General features: G+C 43.1%; 1 protein-coding gene and 1 non-coding gene across 3 annotated transcripts in view; both read left to right on the top strand.

Annotated features, from left to right (window-relative positions):
• LOC124775036 (probable multidrug resistance-associated protein lethal(2)03659) overlaps positions 1-16583 on the top strand; it is a 294648-nt gene that overhangs the window by 13108 nt on the left and 264957 nt on the right. The window lies entirely within an intron of this gene.
• Trnal-caa lies at positions 11461-11535 on the top strand. Its single transcript has one exon. It is a non-coding gene; the product is annotated as a tRNA-Leu (tRNA).

Raw genomic sequence — 16583 nt, forward strand, 5'->3', positions numbered from 1 at the left:
GTTCTTGTATCGAAGAAATAGCTCACAAAATCACAAAAGGCGTTCAGTATGAAGCAGCTGCAAAAAGACCTAGGGGAGCCCCCATATACAATACTGGCACTGTAGTGATGTAGGACAGTCGAAAACTTAAGCATTATGTTGTTCTATTTCAGTACTAGTATGGTAGGTAAAAGACTAACAACTCAAAACTGAGTGTTTCCAGAAAGATACTGCGTTTTTGACTTGTTCGTCTTGAACCTGACACCCCAGAGTCGTTTACTACTGTTCTATAAAGTGTATACCATATTTTGTCGTATGCATTTTTTGTTTTTAATGTATGTATCTATCTATGCAATATTAAACCGTATACTAGCACTAAAGCTGATTACGAAGTAATTTAATGTAATATACATAGATCTTATGTACGACAAAGAGAGCGCAATATAATGTCTGTCATTGCACGTTTATGTTGTTAATTTCGAATGTAAATCACTTAACAGTATTTTGAAATATTTTGAATGCAAAACCATGTAACTCGTGGTTAATTTTATGTCGAGAAAACAATGGCGCTTGTCGAATTTGACTAACGGCTGAGGACGATTCCGCCGCCTCACTGCTGACTCAAAGCGTGACGTCATCAAAGCCGTCTACGGACTTGACTTCAAGAAGACAGAGCAGGAAGCTACAGCGATGGGGAAGCCCCGGGAGACTGCGCGCGTTTTTGCAACGTGAAGCCCACTTTACACCGAAGCGAACACAAGCGAAAACGTGTTAGCAGAAACAATGCGCAGGGCATTCGCTAGTGCGCATCACTTGACTTTGAACACCAGGAACGAACATCAAAGCATAGTATTTGGTATTTTTTTTTTTTTTTGCACTAGCGATATCGCGGTAAAGTACTTAACTTATATTCCGTACAGCGCTTTATAGCCACAATGAAGAACAAAAAAGTACAATTTGGCGTAGGAAAGGAAGAATTTAGGCGTCTCAGTTTGTAAGTAAACGCGATAAGCTTAGCGGTAGCGCGCTTAACACTGGTATTTGCAGTTGCAGCTTTCCTTGGCATTAATCCAAAACGTTGCACACATGTCGGTTGACGCTATTCGCTGGCTTTTCATTACAACTGGGAAGGAAATTAAAAAGGAAGAATATTTAATGCAGACGACCAACAGGACCTGAACGCAGGCTGGCATTTACACTCTGGTTATTAGCAACTGGAGATATTTACGTCAGTGATTGTTTCGCATTTCAATAGTTGCTTTATATCAGACAGTTTGTGATGTCAGCAGTGACATATGCAAAGCGCTTCAAGGATGATATTAAAGAACTTTTAAGGAATATAAGGTCAATAAAATATGATTAATGAAACGTGGCATATACAAACCGGCCCGTCTGATTTGTTAGAGGGCAGATGCCTTAATGTCAGGTAAACTATTTTTTATATGAATGCGTGGTGTCTGTTCTTTCGAACATAACATAAGGACCAGACACCACACAGATTCCGCAGCTGTTATACATTATATGTAAACTGAAAGTGGAGAAGGAAAGAAAGGAAAGGGAGGAGATCACTGCTTTCTTCTGCAGCCGGACATTAGTCGGAATCAGGGGAGACGAATGAAAATGTGTGCCGGGTTCGAATCCTGGCCCTGTATATATTTTCACTCTCCGCTGATTTCACATAATGTCCTGCTGCAGCTGACAGGAGTGATCTCCTCCCTTTCCTTTCTTTCCTTCTCCACCTTCAATTTACATGTAAATTATTTTTATTTATCATTAAAAACCTGTACCATAACAGTGGTACAATTTCAAAGTAATTATACACACATAAAAGAAGTTTCGCATCACCTCGGTTCCGAGAGTTCCGGAACATGTACATAAAATTGGAACAGAGGTCAACATAAATACAATTTCCGTTCCTTTTATTGCTCATGAAAACCGCACATTGCAAGTTATAGCACCATATAGCGAGACCTTCAGAGGTGGTGTCCAGTACCACTAATACCCAGTAGTACATCCTCTTGCATTGATGCATGCCTGTATTTGTCGTGGCATACTATCCACAAGTTTATCAAGGCACTGTTGCTCCAGATTGTCCCACTCCTCAACGGTGATTCGGCGTAGATCCCTCAGAGTGGTTGGTGGGTCACGCCGTCCATAAACAACCCTTTTCAGTATATCCCAGGCATGTCTGGAGAACATGCTGGCCGCTCTAGTTGAGCAATGTCGTTATCCTGAAGGAAGTCATTCACAATACGTGCACGATGGGGGTGCGAATGGTCGTCCATGAAGACGAATGCGTCGCCAATATGCTGTCGATATGATTGCACCATCGGTCGGAGAATGGCATTCATGTACCGCACAGCCGTTCGGCGCCTTCCATGATCACCAGCGGCTTACGTTGGGCCCACATAATGCCACCCCAAAATATCAGGGAACCCCCTCCTGGTTGCATTCGCTGGACAGTGTGTCTAAAGCGTTCAGCCTGATCAGGTTGCCTCCAAACACATCTCCGACAATTGTCTGGCTGAAGGCATACATGAAACTCATCGTTGAAGAGAAAGGTTCTGAGCGGTTCACTCGACATGTTGTTGGGCCCATCTGTACCGCGCTGCATGATGTCGTGGTTGCAAACATGGACCTCGCCATGGACGTCGAGAGTGAAGTTGCGCATCATGCAGCTTATTGCGCACAGTTTGAGTCGTAACGCGACGTACTGTGGCTGCACGGAAACCATTATTCAACATATACTCATTGCTGTTAGGGTTCCTCCGAGCCCTAATCCATAGGTAGCGGTCATCCACTGCAGTGGTAATCCTTGGGGGGTCTGAACGAGGCATGTCATCTACAGTTCCTGTCTCTCTGTATCTCCTCCATGTCCGAGCAACATTACTTTGGTTCACTCTGTGACGCGTGGACATTTCCCTTGTTGAGAGGCCTTCCTGGCACAAAGTAAGAATGCGGACGCGATCTAACCACGGTATTGACCGTCTAGGCTTGGTTAAACTACAGAAAATACGCGCCGTGTACCTCCTTCCTGGTGAAATGACTGGAACTGATCGGCTGTCGGACCCCCTCCGTCTAATACGCGCTGCTCATGCGTGGTTGTTTACATCTTTTGGCGGGTTTTGTGACATGTCTGAACAGTCAAAGGGACTGTGTCTGTGATACAATATCCACAGGCATCGTCTATCTTCAGGAGTTCTGGGAACTGGGGTGATGCAAAACTTTTTATAAATGTGTGTATAAACCGTGAAAGTAAGCGACGAGAATGATCGGGTCTTACGTATATTCTTAATTTTGAAGAGCGTAATGCGAGGATGTGCTGAAAGATAATGCCTCAGAATTATTTACGTGAAACCTCTTAAAGCTTTTTAAATAAAACAAAAGTTATTAACATTCGACATCTTTATTCTTCATGTCTACATATTTGCAGTCCTCTGCCAACAGAGTTTAACTTTTTAATGTTCGGATAATAAGTTGCCGTCTCTTTAATCTAAGAATAGATGATCAATGCAGCTAGCCGCTATCTCTGTGTAATGTCTTGTCTGTATAGACGTGTATCAGTTGTTCTTTAAGATCTCTTCACCTTCACAGATAAGTCTATACAGTAAGGTAAGGCCCTCCCAGTTCTTGGCTGATCCGTGATAAGACAGGCGAAAAATTAGACTAATGGAGGATTATTAGTATTATCCCCATTTTCATTCGCTCTCTCTCTTTCTCTCCTTTATCTATGTATAGTTTTTAATATAAGATTTCATTACGTGATATAGTGATAAAAAGAATCAGCCAAATAGAATCTTTGGTGGAGTCCTTCGTCTTGGTAATCAGCGGCTGGCTTGCTGTAAGAGATCTTTACATTTATTATTACTGTTAAACACTGCAGTCAGTCGGGAGAATCAATCGTTTGGACAATTTGTTCCTTTTACGAAAGATTGCGATTTCCAGATGTGTACGATGCCTTTTTGGACGATTTAACACAGACTCAGTGATTGCAGGCTCTCTTCGACACAGCTGAAACTTCCCCACTAATTACAGGGCCAACGTGATCAACAAATGATTCAGAAAAAACTCATTCGTTCATTCAGTCCAGAACAAAAAAGTCACAAACCTTATTTATGGAGGAAATCGTGTATTAAATCCATCTCCATTACATTTCCAGATCTCCGGTGATTCCACGCCTCAATTATTTTCCTTTTACAATCTCTTTCTCTCCCAAACAAACCAGTAGCGCCACAAATGTTAATTGGCTCGCATTAGCGAGAAGAAAAGCAGAATATGTATCTCTCAGAAACACGTCAATCCCTCAACAGATACTCCAGAAGCTGTCCTAGTTACCCCTCTAACAACTATGGAGAATGCATATATGCATCTCTGTTATTTCAAAGAATAAATGCACTAGAAAATACTTTGGCGTCGACGAGCTGTCGCCGCATATATTACGAGAAAATCAGATCAGATAACTTTTCCAAAGTGAATAAATGTGGATGGTTTGATTGAAAATGATTAATTGGTGCGTGGTAGAGGGTATTTGCTGTGGGGACATTACAAGAGGGCTCCGAATTGTAGCGTGTAACATGGCGGCGTGTAACGCAACCATGTCGGTGTACGAAGGGTTCGACTACACGTGGAGCACCCTCTCCTTCAGCATGACAATACCAGATTACACGCGAGCGCTGATACACCTGCAACAGTCCGACGCCTTGGGTTCACTGTCATCGATCATTCTCCATATAGTCCCGACCTGGTTCCATCCGATTTTCGTCTGTTACTGAAACTTAAAGAACACCTTCGAGGACTTCTCTTTGATAGTGATGAAGCGGTGCAAGCAGGGGTGAGGTTGTGGCTCCGTCAACAAAGTCAAACATTCTATAGTGCCGGTAACAACAAACTAGAGCGTTGGGAGAAGAGTGTTTGTCGCCAGGGTGACTATGCTGAAAAGTAAATATGTACAGCGCTCCGGACGCGCTCCTGCCTAACGCTCTGAATGCAGCGGTTGCGTGGTCGTTGTGGGCGACGAGGGAGAGGAAAACGAAGGCTGCAGCCGGGCGCCCCCAATGCAGAGCAGTCGCCTTGTCAGACGCCAGGCAGTTTGTTGACAGTACTGCTTGCGTTAAATAAAATATATAAAATAAAAAAAAAGTGGAGAAGCCGCATCGTTCAATGCCGAATGGAAACTGCATGCCCTGCAAAGTGCTTAATATGCCATCGCACTATTAGGAGCTTCAGAAACACTTGTTGGAACGTCATTACAGTATCAGCCACAAACACAATGATACATTTGTGTTCTGATGAACGACAATGAATTCTGGCTGAACTGAAGGTGGCAATTAGGGTAAAAAACTGAATTAATGGTAAACAGACTAGTGATAAAATATTTCATAGTCGGCATCAATTATTTGAATTCAGTAAGCGTCTTAATGCAAGGGGAGAATCATTTGGCAATAGATGTGGTGGACAAGATTGATGCTATCAGACAAAAACTGATCCTGTTTAAAAATCGGGTTCATAACATGGAACATTTCCCTGAACTCAAGGGAGACATTTATGGAGCAGACGTGATTGGCTACGTTTCCGTAAGTGAAGCATTCCATCATAAGTTCTCATAGAAATTCCAAGACACTACACGACTGAAGACTGATTTCTCTTTATTTGTCAGCCGTTCTCGTTTTTGGCTGCTGATGTTTCTCATTACTTCCAACTTGACCTGAAAGGCGTACTTTGTAGTAACCATTTCAACGACATGTTAGATCAACCCAGGAATTTACAATACTTTGATGAAATGCCATGCCAAGAACAAAATTGTACACTGCACGGACGATCCACTAAAGTTTCTCCAGTGTTAGATTCAACACGTGCCGTGTGATCATTTTCTCTTATATTATGCAACTGACAAAGTCCCGCCAACTTTGGCGTTTAACAGACTTTAATTTGTCAAACCCTATGTGATTGACTATCACAGACCACAGTTCCAGATACATTACGCATTCTAAACTCGAAATGTGCATAAATTTATAAACATCACAACTCAATGTTAAATGTCGATATGTGAAGCTTTTCGTAGTTCCACTTACCTTTTAAGCACTGTCAAAATCAAATGGCTCTGAGCACTATGCGACTTAACTTCTGAGGTCATCAGTCGCCTAGAACTTAGAACTAATTAAACCTAACTAACCTAAGGACATCACACACATCCATGCCCGAGGCAGGATTCGAACCTGCGACCGTAGCGGTCACGCAGTTCCAGACTGAAGCGCCTAGAACCGCACGGCCACACTGGCCGGCCGAAGCACTGTCAAATGTATTTATTTAAGTAATAAAAGTTATACACTACTGGCCATTAAAATTGCTTCACCACGAAGATGACGTGCTACAGACGCGAAATTTAACAGACAGGAAGAAGATGCTGTGATGTGCAAATGATTAGCTTTTCAGAGCATTCACACAATGTTGGCGCCGGGGGCGACACCTACAACGTGCTAACATGAGGAACGTTTCCAACCGATTTCTCATACACAAACAGCAGTTGACCGGCGTTGCCTGGTGAAACGTTGTTGTGATGCCTCTTGTAAGGAGGAGAAATGTGTACCAATACGTTTCCGACTTTGATAAAGGTCGGATTGTAGTCCATCGCGATTGCGGTTTATCAAATCGCGACATTGCTGCTCGCGTTGGTTATGATCCACTGACTGTTAGCAGAATATGGAATCTGTGGATTCAGGAGGGTAATACGAAACGCCGTACTAGATCCCAACGGCCTCGTATCACTAACAGTCGAGATGACAGTCATCTTATCCGCATGGCAGTAACGGATCGTGCAGCCACGTCTCGATCTCTGAGTCAACAGATGGGGACGTTTGCAAGACAACAACCATATGCACTAACAGTTCGACGACGTTTGCAGCAGCATGGACTATCAGCATCACAGACAGGAGCGCCTGCGATGGTATACTCAACGACGAACCTGTGTTCACGAATGGCAAAACGTCATTTTTTCGGATGAATCCAGGTTCTGTTTACAGCATCATGATGGTCGCATCCGTGTTTGGCGACATCGCGGTGAACGCACATTGGAAGTGTGTATTCGACATCGCCATACTAGTATATCACCCGGCGTGATGGTATGGGGTGCCATTGGTTACACGTCTCGGTCACCTCTTGTTCGCATTGACGATACTTTGAACAGTGGACGTTACATTTCGGATGAGTTACGACCCGTGGCTCTACCCTTCATTCGATCCCTGCGAATCCTTACATTTCAGCACGACCACATGCTGCAGGTCCTGTACGGGCCTTTCTGAATACAGAAAATGTTCGACTGCTACCCTAGCCAGCACATTCTCCAGATATCTCACCAACTGACAACGTCTGGTCAATGGTGGCCGAGCAACCGGTTCGTCACAATACGTCAGTCACTACTCTTGATGAACCGTGGTATCGTGTTGAAGCTGCATGGGCAGCTGTACATGTACACGCCATCCAAGCTCCGTTTGACTCAATGCCCAGGCTATCAAGGCCGTTATTACGGCCAGAGGTGGTTGTTATGGGTACTGATTTCTCAGGATCTATGCACCCAAATTGCGTGAAAATGTAATCACATGTTAGTTCTAGTATAATATATTTGTCCAATGAATAGCCGTTTATCATCTGCATTTCTTCTTGGTGTAGCAATTTTATTGGCCAGTAGTGTAGTTTCGGTAGAAAAACAAAAAGTTGTAAATAAACATTAGTGATAAAATCCTGCTTATAGAAGTATACTGCGATATTTGCCTCTTAGAAATAGTCGCATTGTGTTGCATACGCGTGGTCCTAAATGTCCCGCGTGTGCTGCCTTCGGCCTACAGCCTTCTCGGGATAGCGCAGTGTTTGGGTAAGCAGGAACACTCAGCAGACTCCGCTGCACTCCCTTTGAGCTCTCAAATATTGGCCAGACCTGCCCTAAACCAAGTTTGGGGCCTAATTAAACAGACTGCAATAAAAATTAACACTCCTGTTTTTAAAGTGGCAAATTATTTACAATACTTAACTAATGTTCAAATAACTGTACGCCCCGGTATATCCACGTTTTTTACTGAACCAAAAAAATAATTACTCACGGGGTGTTTGATTCTGCTTATTTCTAACAATCTTTTTTTATGTTTCACTTGGTGTCCGCCATTGGGTATCGAAATTCAAGATCCAAGTCAGTTCTTCATTTTGGTTTTCATTGTTACTGTCATCCAAAGTATACTTTCATTTCTGTAAGTTGTGGCGGAAAAAAACCATATTCTTAAGAATCCTTTCAATTATAATAGCTGTTAATAAAGGCTGTTGGCTAAAAAATGTCAGTCTGCTGTATGTTTAAAGAGTGTTACCTTCGCAAGGTCCAAGACATTGTACCCAGGCTCGAATTTCATTAGCTAAAAATATTCCCTCATCCACTGAAATAGGCCTTAGAACCTAGGTCAATTTTACAGACTGAAAAAGTAGTTACTATTAAAGTTTATTACTGAAGTAGTTACCATTAAAGTTTATTACTGACGGCAAGTGATTACTACCACTAGATGGAGAGCATATGCAACAAATACAAGAGAAAAGTTGGCCTTGTGTGTTGCTGGTAAACTAAATAAACTTTCAGACTGAAGTTTTTACTGTGTGTGAAACTGAACGTTAACAAAAAATTCGTACTAACAATTTTGACTCAGGACAATGAGACGCGATCTTATAATCCGTAGACCAATGGTATACAAACAGCCGGTCTGTGTGGCCGACGGTTCTAGGCGCTTCAGTCCGGAATCGCGCGACCGCTACGGTCGCAGGTTCGAATCCTGCCTCGGGCATGGATGTGTGTGATGTCCATAGGTTAGTTAGGTTTGAAGTAGTTCTAAGTTCTAGGGACCGATGACCTCAGATGTTAAGTCCCATAGTGCTCAGAGCCATTTTTTGGTATGCAGATTTGCTTGTGCTGTTGCCTACAAACTGGGCGTGTGTGTGTAATTAGTTCACATAAACTGTTTCAAAAACATTCATCTTATTTAACAAATGTAATTACAACAAAATTTGTACGGAGGCATTTGCAGAATTTAATTTCAGACGTGATGTTTGGCTCAAATTTTGTGTAGAGAAGCGCAAAATTGACTCCAAATTGTCGTTCATCAATCGGTTCCTACTTTTTCATTTGTTCTTGTTCATTATGGAAAAAGTTTGTTCACATATGAAAGTTGACCAAAAGATGCTACCGCATTTTCATTCATGATTTACCAATAACTTGAAATTATTTCTATCGAAATATAACTCAAAAGAACTAAGTTCTACTACGGTCCGCCCTATCCTTTTCGGGAGGAAATGAAAGACGATTAAAAATATTAAAAGAACAAACGGTGAGAGGCGGATCGCCATGAAATCAATGGCGAGCCGCATGAACAAATACATCCTGGCTTCTCGGTATTGTGCATCTGCTCTTCATCAAGGAAAGCAGAAACGTGAAACTCTTCTTTTTCGAGAGTAAGAAAAACTTTTAAAAACTTCTTTCTAAGAGTGGTGATTTTATAGTGTGTAAAGAGCAACATGCGACTGCAAAATTAAATAATTTCTTTAACCAGAACTTTTGTGCTGTAACATGGGTCGCTATGATAATAACGCGGTTGAAATTCGGGCAAAGTTTTTCTTTGTATTTCATGCAATGTAGCAGTCTACTGTACTCCACTGTCAGATAATACCAATAATCTTGGAAACTGATTTCGGTTTTCTTGCTAACGGAGTTTTAGGCATAACTGGTTAGGAGCCAGGGAAACGTGTTGTTTTTCATTCTTGGTTCAATGGACTTGTCCGGGGGTAAAACGTGTTCCCAACTATACATGCATGGCGAAGTACGCGTTTTGATTGCAAGTTTTTGTCTCTTCCGCTGCCAAATTTCGGGCTTCTCACTGCATATTAGACGATGACGTATAATATCCTCTACGTTGCAGTGACTTCACAGGCGATGGATTTGTAATCATCTCGCAAACGGCTCTTTTGTGGACCCATGATCATTGCAGCGCTTTTGCTGTTGCCATCGCATACTTTTAACCGTGTCAGTTCTATTACTTATGATACACCCTTATAATGCCTATATACAGTCATAAAAAATGAAGTCTCGCTTACGCCGTTTGTGATGAACACGTAAATTCTATTCTGCCATCTAGGTGTAGTTAAAACCCAACACACACTCCACTACGGGGTGAAAGATTTATTCTCTGTTCTCTGTATTTTGATGCTATCTTGCTGTCGCTGAGATGAGGAAGCAGAACAGCATTCACCTCTCGAAGCGTAAGAACCCGCCTGATAGCCACACACGTGTTGGCTGTACACAGAATGTGCAGTTGTTACGAAATGGGCCTACCGATCTCAATTCCATCCCTCCGAGACTACCGCTGTACGTGCCACACCACACGAGCTGGCTAGCACTCCTCCTGGTCTATGTCGGGAACAGCGATGCATCTCATTGAGTATTGGAATTCGAGACCTCCAAGTTACGGGAGTAGTGTTAGACCCAATGAGAGGTCTATACAAAAAGTTCCGGCACATTCGTAATTTCGCACCAATGGTGCTCTATTGAGTAGAACGTTGTGACCCACAGTTTGCGAATTTCGAGATGGCAGAGTTAAAGGAGCAACGCGTCTGCATTAAATTTTGCGTGAAACTCACGAAAACCTTTACAAAGACACACCAAATGATGCAGGAAGCCTACGGTATGAGTGCTTAAGCCTTACTTGGTGTTACGAATGGTTCACACGGTTTAAAAATGGCCAGAGGGAAGTTAAAAGTTCTCGTTTGGGACGCCCTTCGACGTCTACTGGCGACGCTCATGTAAGGAACATCAACGAAATTGTGCACGCCAATCGAAGACTGTCTGTCCGAGAGATTGCAGAAGAATTTAACATTTCAGTTGGATCATATTATGAAATCCAGACACAGCAGCTTGGAACGCATCGTGTTGCCGCCAAGTTCGTCCCCTAGCTCTTAAGTCAAGACCAGAAAGACCTTTGCCTCTCAATCTGTGAAGAGCTTTTGGATCGCGCAAATGAGAACGAGATCTTCCTTAAGAGAATCAAAACTGGTGATGCAACGTGGGACTACGGTTATGATGAGATCTTCACTCTGCAGCGGAGTGTGCGCTGATATGAAACTTCCTTGCAGATTAAAACTGTGTGCCAGACTGAGACTCGAACTCGAGACCTTTGCCTTTCGGGGGCAAGCGCTCTACCAACTGAGCTACCCAAGCACGACTCACGTCCCGTCCTCACAGCTTTACTTCCGCCTGTAACTCGTCTCCTACCACTCAGCTGCAGAGTGAAAATCTCATTCTGGAAACATCCCCCAGGCTGTGGCTAAGCCATGTCTCCGCAATATCCTTTCTTTCAGGAGTGCTAGCTCTGCAGGGTTCGCAGGAGAGCTTCTGTAAAGTTTGGAAGGTAGAAGACGAGGTACGGCGGAAGTAAAGCTGTGAGGACGGGGCGTGAGTCGTGCTTGGGTAGCTCAGTTGGTAGAGCACTTGCCCGCAAAAGGCAAAGGTCCCGAGTTCGAGTCTCGGTCCGGCACACAGCTTTAATCGGTACGGTTATGATGTTGAGACGAAGGTTCAGTCTCAATGGATCGGGAAAGGTTCTCCATGACCAAAAAAACTAGTCAGGTCAGGTCAAATGTCAAAGCCACGCTGACAGTTTTCTTTGACTTTGAAGGATTAGTTCATAATGAATTCGTGTCACAGGGACAAACTGTTAATCGATGGTACTATCGGGACGTGTTGCAACGCCTGCGAGGAAATGTGAGAAGGAAACGGCCTGAAATGTGGCGAGATAATTCATGGCTCTTACATCACTATAACGCACCCGCACATCCATCCCTGTTGGTGCGTGACTGTTGCACGAAATCACTGTGCTGCCTCGTCCTCCATACTCTCCAGACATGGCCCCTGTCGGCTTTTTTTATTTCAAAAGTTGGAAACCCCGTGGAAAGGACGAAGATTGGCAATTATGGACGCGATAAGAGAAAATTCGCAGACGCGCTTCGCGCGATCCAGCAAGAGGCGCACCAGGACTGCTTCCGGAAATGGAAACGGCGTTGGTAGCGGTGTATCAATAGTGGAGGAGAGTATTTTGAAGGAGAGTATGCATAATAAGTAAAAGGTAGGCGTAGAAAAATTTTATGGACAAAGTTCCGGAATTTTTTTGAATAGACTTCGTACATCACCTCTCAGTCCAGGGAATGGAAATATTGTTGTTTCTTTCTAGATTCCTCAGTTGCCTCATCTTCCGAAAGTGGGTTGTTATTCTTTGCAAATTCTCTAAAGAAAGGACACCGACTCAGTTGTATCATTCAGCGTGCTGTACTTCTCTATCAAAATTTAGTCACAAATGAATGAGAAAAATGCAACTTCTTAGGATGTAGGCATTTAATTTCGTCTCCCATTGTCCTTGTGCCATCGTGTTCCAGTCTTCACGAATGAGTTCGAAGTGTGCATTTCTCAGTTTCTAGCGTGTAAAAACCAGTAGCGCCTAGTGGCTGCATTTATCGATTTAAATCAGAATTTTAATCACGTTCTTCATGGTGATAGAGTGACTCCCTAAGTACCGCGATCAACGGACGATATGATAAGATAGAAATTTGCTAATTACTGTTATTCTCAGATGAATGAGTACGTTATCAAAAACTCTAGCAGTTTTTCGCGATCTTTCGCAGATAAAAGATCGTAAATTGATCATAAATCTGAGACATATGCTAAATCTTCAAACTTTAAACCTTTGGGCAGATGAGCAAACAAGGACGGTTGTGAGGTTAGAACAAATTACTCTCCCACTGCTGTAGTTCAGACAAATTTCTTTATAAAAAATTTAAGTTTTGCATGCAACGAAGAATTATTGCCGTTGTCGTCGTTCTTATCAACATAAACTCTTCTGATAAATATAAGTTGTAAATATTGAGACGCCTTTTTCTCGCTGCACTATATGTAATCTCCAGTCTCGTTTTGCCTTTTGTAAGGCATCTCCATTTTAATTCTACTTATGGTATTTTTAGATTTGAATCATTCAACAAAAAGTCATATTAAAAACGAAACCGTTTGTTATTCCAGAAAAAGTACTCTGAATAAGACTTTAAAAAGGCGAAATGCATCTGGATATTAGATATATAGGAGTAAGAAAAAAGCGATTGAATATATATAACGAATATGTATAGACTGAGGTGACAAAAATCATGGAATAGTGATATGCACATATACAGATTCCGGTTGTATCACGTACACAAGGTATGAAGGGGCAGTGCATTGGCGAAGCAGTCAGTTGTTCTCAGGTGACTCGTGTCAAAAGGTTTCCGGCGCCATTATGGCCGCACCACGGCAATTAACAGACACTGAACGCGGAATGATAGTTGGAGCTAGACGCATGGAGCATTCCATTTCAGAAATCGTTAGGTAATTCTATATTTCAAGATCCACAGTGTCAACACTGTGTCTAGATTACCAAATTTTGCTTTTCCTCACACCACTGACAACACAGTGGTCGATAGCCTTGACTTAACGACCGAGAGCACCGACGTTTGCGTGCAGACCCCACGAAGCCACTGATCCAAGTTGTCAACAAGACACTGAGCAAGTTGGTGGTGGCTCCATAATGGAGTGGGCTGTGTTTACATGGACTGGTCCAACTGAACCGATCATTGACTGGCAATGGTTATGTTCGGCTACTTGGAGATCGTTTGCAGCCCTTCTTGGACTTCATGTTCCCAAATAGCGAAGGAATTTTTGTGGATGGCAATGCGCCATGCTATCGGACCATCGGCCCACAACTGTTCGCGATAAGTTTGAAGAACATTCTGGAAAATTCGAGCGAATGATTTGACCACCCAGATCGCCCGATACGAATCCCATCGAACATTTATGGGATATAATAATTAGCAACTTGACTAGAACAAGGGATCGCTTGGTAGGACATGTTCTGAGGCATCAAGCGATCACCAGTTTAGTATTGGAGGGCAGCGTGGAGGGTAAAAATCGTAGAGGGAGACCAAGAGATGAATACACTAAGCAGATTCACAAGGATGTAGGTAGCAGTAGGTACTGGGAGATGAAGAAGCTTGCGCAGAATAGTGTAGCATGGAGAGCTCCATCAAACCAGTCTCAGGACTGAAGACCACAACAACAACAACAATCGAGAAGTCGGTTCGTGCACGAAATCCAAGAGGGGCAAACATGAGGTGACTCATATGAATGGTACATATGTCGCTCTGTCAATTTTCTACCTGCAGCTAGAAAGTTAAATTTAAACTACGACACAATCGGAAACGAGGATGAATTTCTCTGACCCACGCCCAGATGTCATCACAATCGTCTTACTCCACCTGTTAGGTGTAGGGTACCTGATAAAATCAGGTTTACCTCTGAGCTAGGTAACATCACTGCATGTGAGATAGCACTGCCCTCCAAGCAAATGCCTGCGTACCAGCTGCCGTTGTTGACTGTGAGCAATTCGCCATTTGACCTCACATCTAACTGGGTTAATGCCGCTAACTGACCTGCCAGTGGGAAAGGAAGCATGCTGTTGCTCAGACTCTGACAACAGTATTGCAGCAAGCAGAACAATAACAAGAAAATAACAAAGTAAATATTGTTTTTCTTGCAAATTAAGATTTTTATGGGTCAGTAAGTGAGTTTAGTTTTCCGTTTTTTTAAAACTGAACACTAACCCCGCGTTGACTGCCACATCACTAGGACAGACGGAAGCTCACTGCCATTTGAACGAGGAAGCGGACATGACATAAAGGTTATGTTGTTGTACGAACCATCTGACATTCTCCGGTTTCGAAAAACAAGGAAGCTCTTGCGTAATGATGATCGGTCATGATTTGTACTTACCTGTCGTAAAATACCAATCAAAAATAATCTCTCTTGGCCTCAGAAAAATAAAGTAAGACAAGACATCGTATCGTGCTGGTCCACTTTCGGAACACAATTCAGCAGCGATTCTGCATGGCATGGATTCGACAGATGCTTGGTAGCTTTCCGGAAGTATGTGGAACGCGATGTCTACACACAGGTCTCTCGGTTTCCGTAAATTAAGAGTTTGCTGGCGCGGAACTGGCGCACGGTAGCGTCCCAGTCGTGTTCCATCCGGTTCAGATCAGATGAATTTGGTGAATAACACGCGAACGTGAGTACATTATCATGCTCCTGAAACCACTGCAGCACGATTCCGATATTTTTAAGTGGACCGTTATCCTGCCAGACGACTGTAAGCGTGAAGGGAATCAGGTGGTCAACAATAATGCTCACATAGTCCACAGGTCCCATAGTGCCTTCTATTCTTACCACAGGTCTCAGATGAATGTCCCTCATAGAAGTCTCAGATGAATGTCCCTCATAGAATATACTGCCCCCAACAACCTATGTGTTTGGCATGGATCTTGTTTCGAGCACTCATTCGCGAACATGATCATCGGCATAGTGCAACAAACGCGTCATACGACCAGGTGACACGTTTCCATTAACCCACGGTCCAATCTCGATGACTCCACTTCTTTTGCAATCTTAACTGACATTGTCGTTGGGTCAACGTCGGCACACGTAACAGTCGACTGCTGCGGAGCCCCATTTTTAAAAGTGTGCGCAAAACGGTGTGTTTCGAAACCCTTGTCCCTGCAACAGTATTGTATTCTGTCGCCAGATCTGCTACAGATCGCCGCTTATCCTATTTTACGGAGCTGTCATGCAACCTCCACGTACTGCTGCGAGGCGTGGAGTCTTGTGGTTTGACTGTCATTCTGCTTCTTGTCAAAGCTGTTGACATCAATAGATTTACCCATTTGTGGCACGTGCCACTATAATGGCATCCCATCCTTTTTTTGCTCCTCTTGTATACTTTCTCTACCGCTTCACGTGCCTGCAACGCCACCAGACTGTATACGGCCTCGCGGTGGGCAATGTTTCTACCCGTAAGTAAATACATAAAATTGCAACCAGTCACTTTTTTGAACAGTTATTTATTATTCCATGAACTGATTTTCGAACCTTTTCAGGTTCGCCTTCAGATGGTTTTCTGGAATTTACACCACTATTTCTAACGCAATGCTGAGTGCTGGCTTGCGACAGTGTGGGCGGCTTTTTTCTGTTAAGTGTCCATCTGTCTGCTTCCACTTTGATGGCCAAGTCACACACTTTTACACAATCTGTATGCATTTACACAGTGATAGCGAAACCTGGTCAGCATCCAGCTTGTGCTATACAACTGTTGCTTGTTACAAGCCACCCACACTGTCGCAAGCCAGCACCCAGCACTATGCTAGAAATAGTGCTGAAAACCATCTGAAGATGTACCTGAGAAGGTTAGAAAACCGGTTCATGGAATAACAAATAACTATTCAAAAAAGTTGCGGGTTGTAGTTTCATATATTTACATTCAATTAATGGGTTCTAAAATATGTGTACTGAATAAATTTCGTATGTTTCTACTTGTGCTGTCGCCGAGTGTGCAAACGAAACAGTAAACAGCTCCCCAAGTGGGCTGTTTCAAAAAATAGTGCTCACGTTATGTGATGTTACCCGAGTTTGCATTGATAGACTAAACCTGGTTTCCATAATTTAATAAAATGAGCAT

The sequence above is a fragment of the Schistocerca piceifrons genome, chromosome 2 (assembly GCF_021461385.2).
Source record: "Schistocerca piceifrons isolate TAMUIC-IGC-003096 chromosome 2, iqSchPice1.1, whole genome shotgun sequence".
Classification (NCBI taxonomy): domain Eukaryota; kingdom Metazoa; phylum Arthropoda; class Insecta; order Orthoptera; family Acrididae; genus Schistocerca; species Schistocerca piceifrons.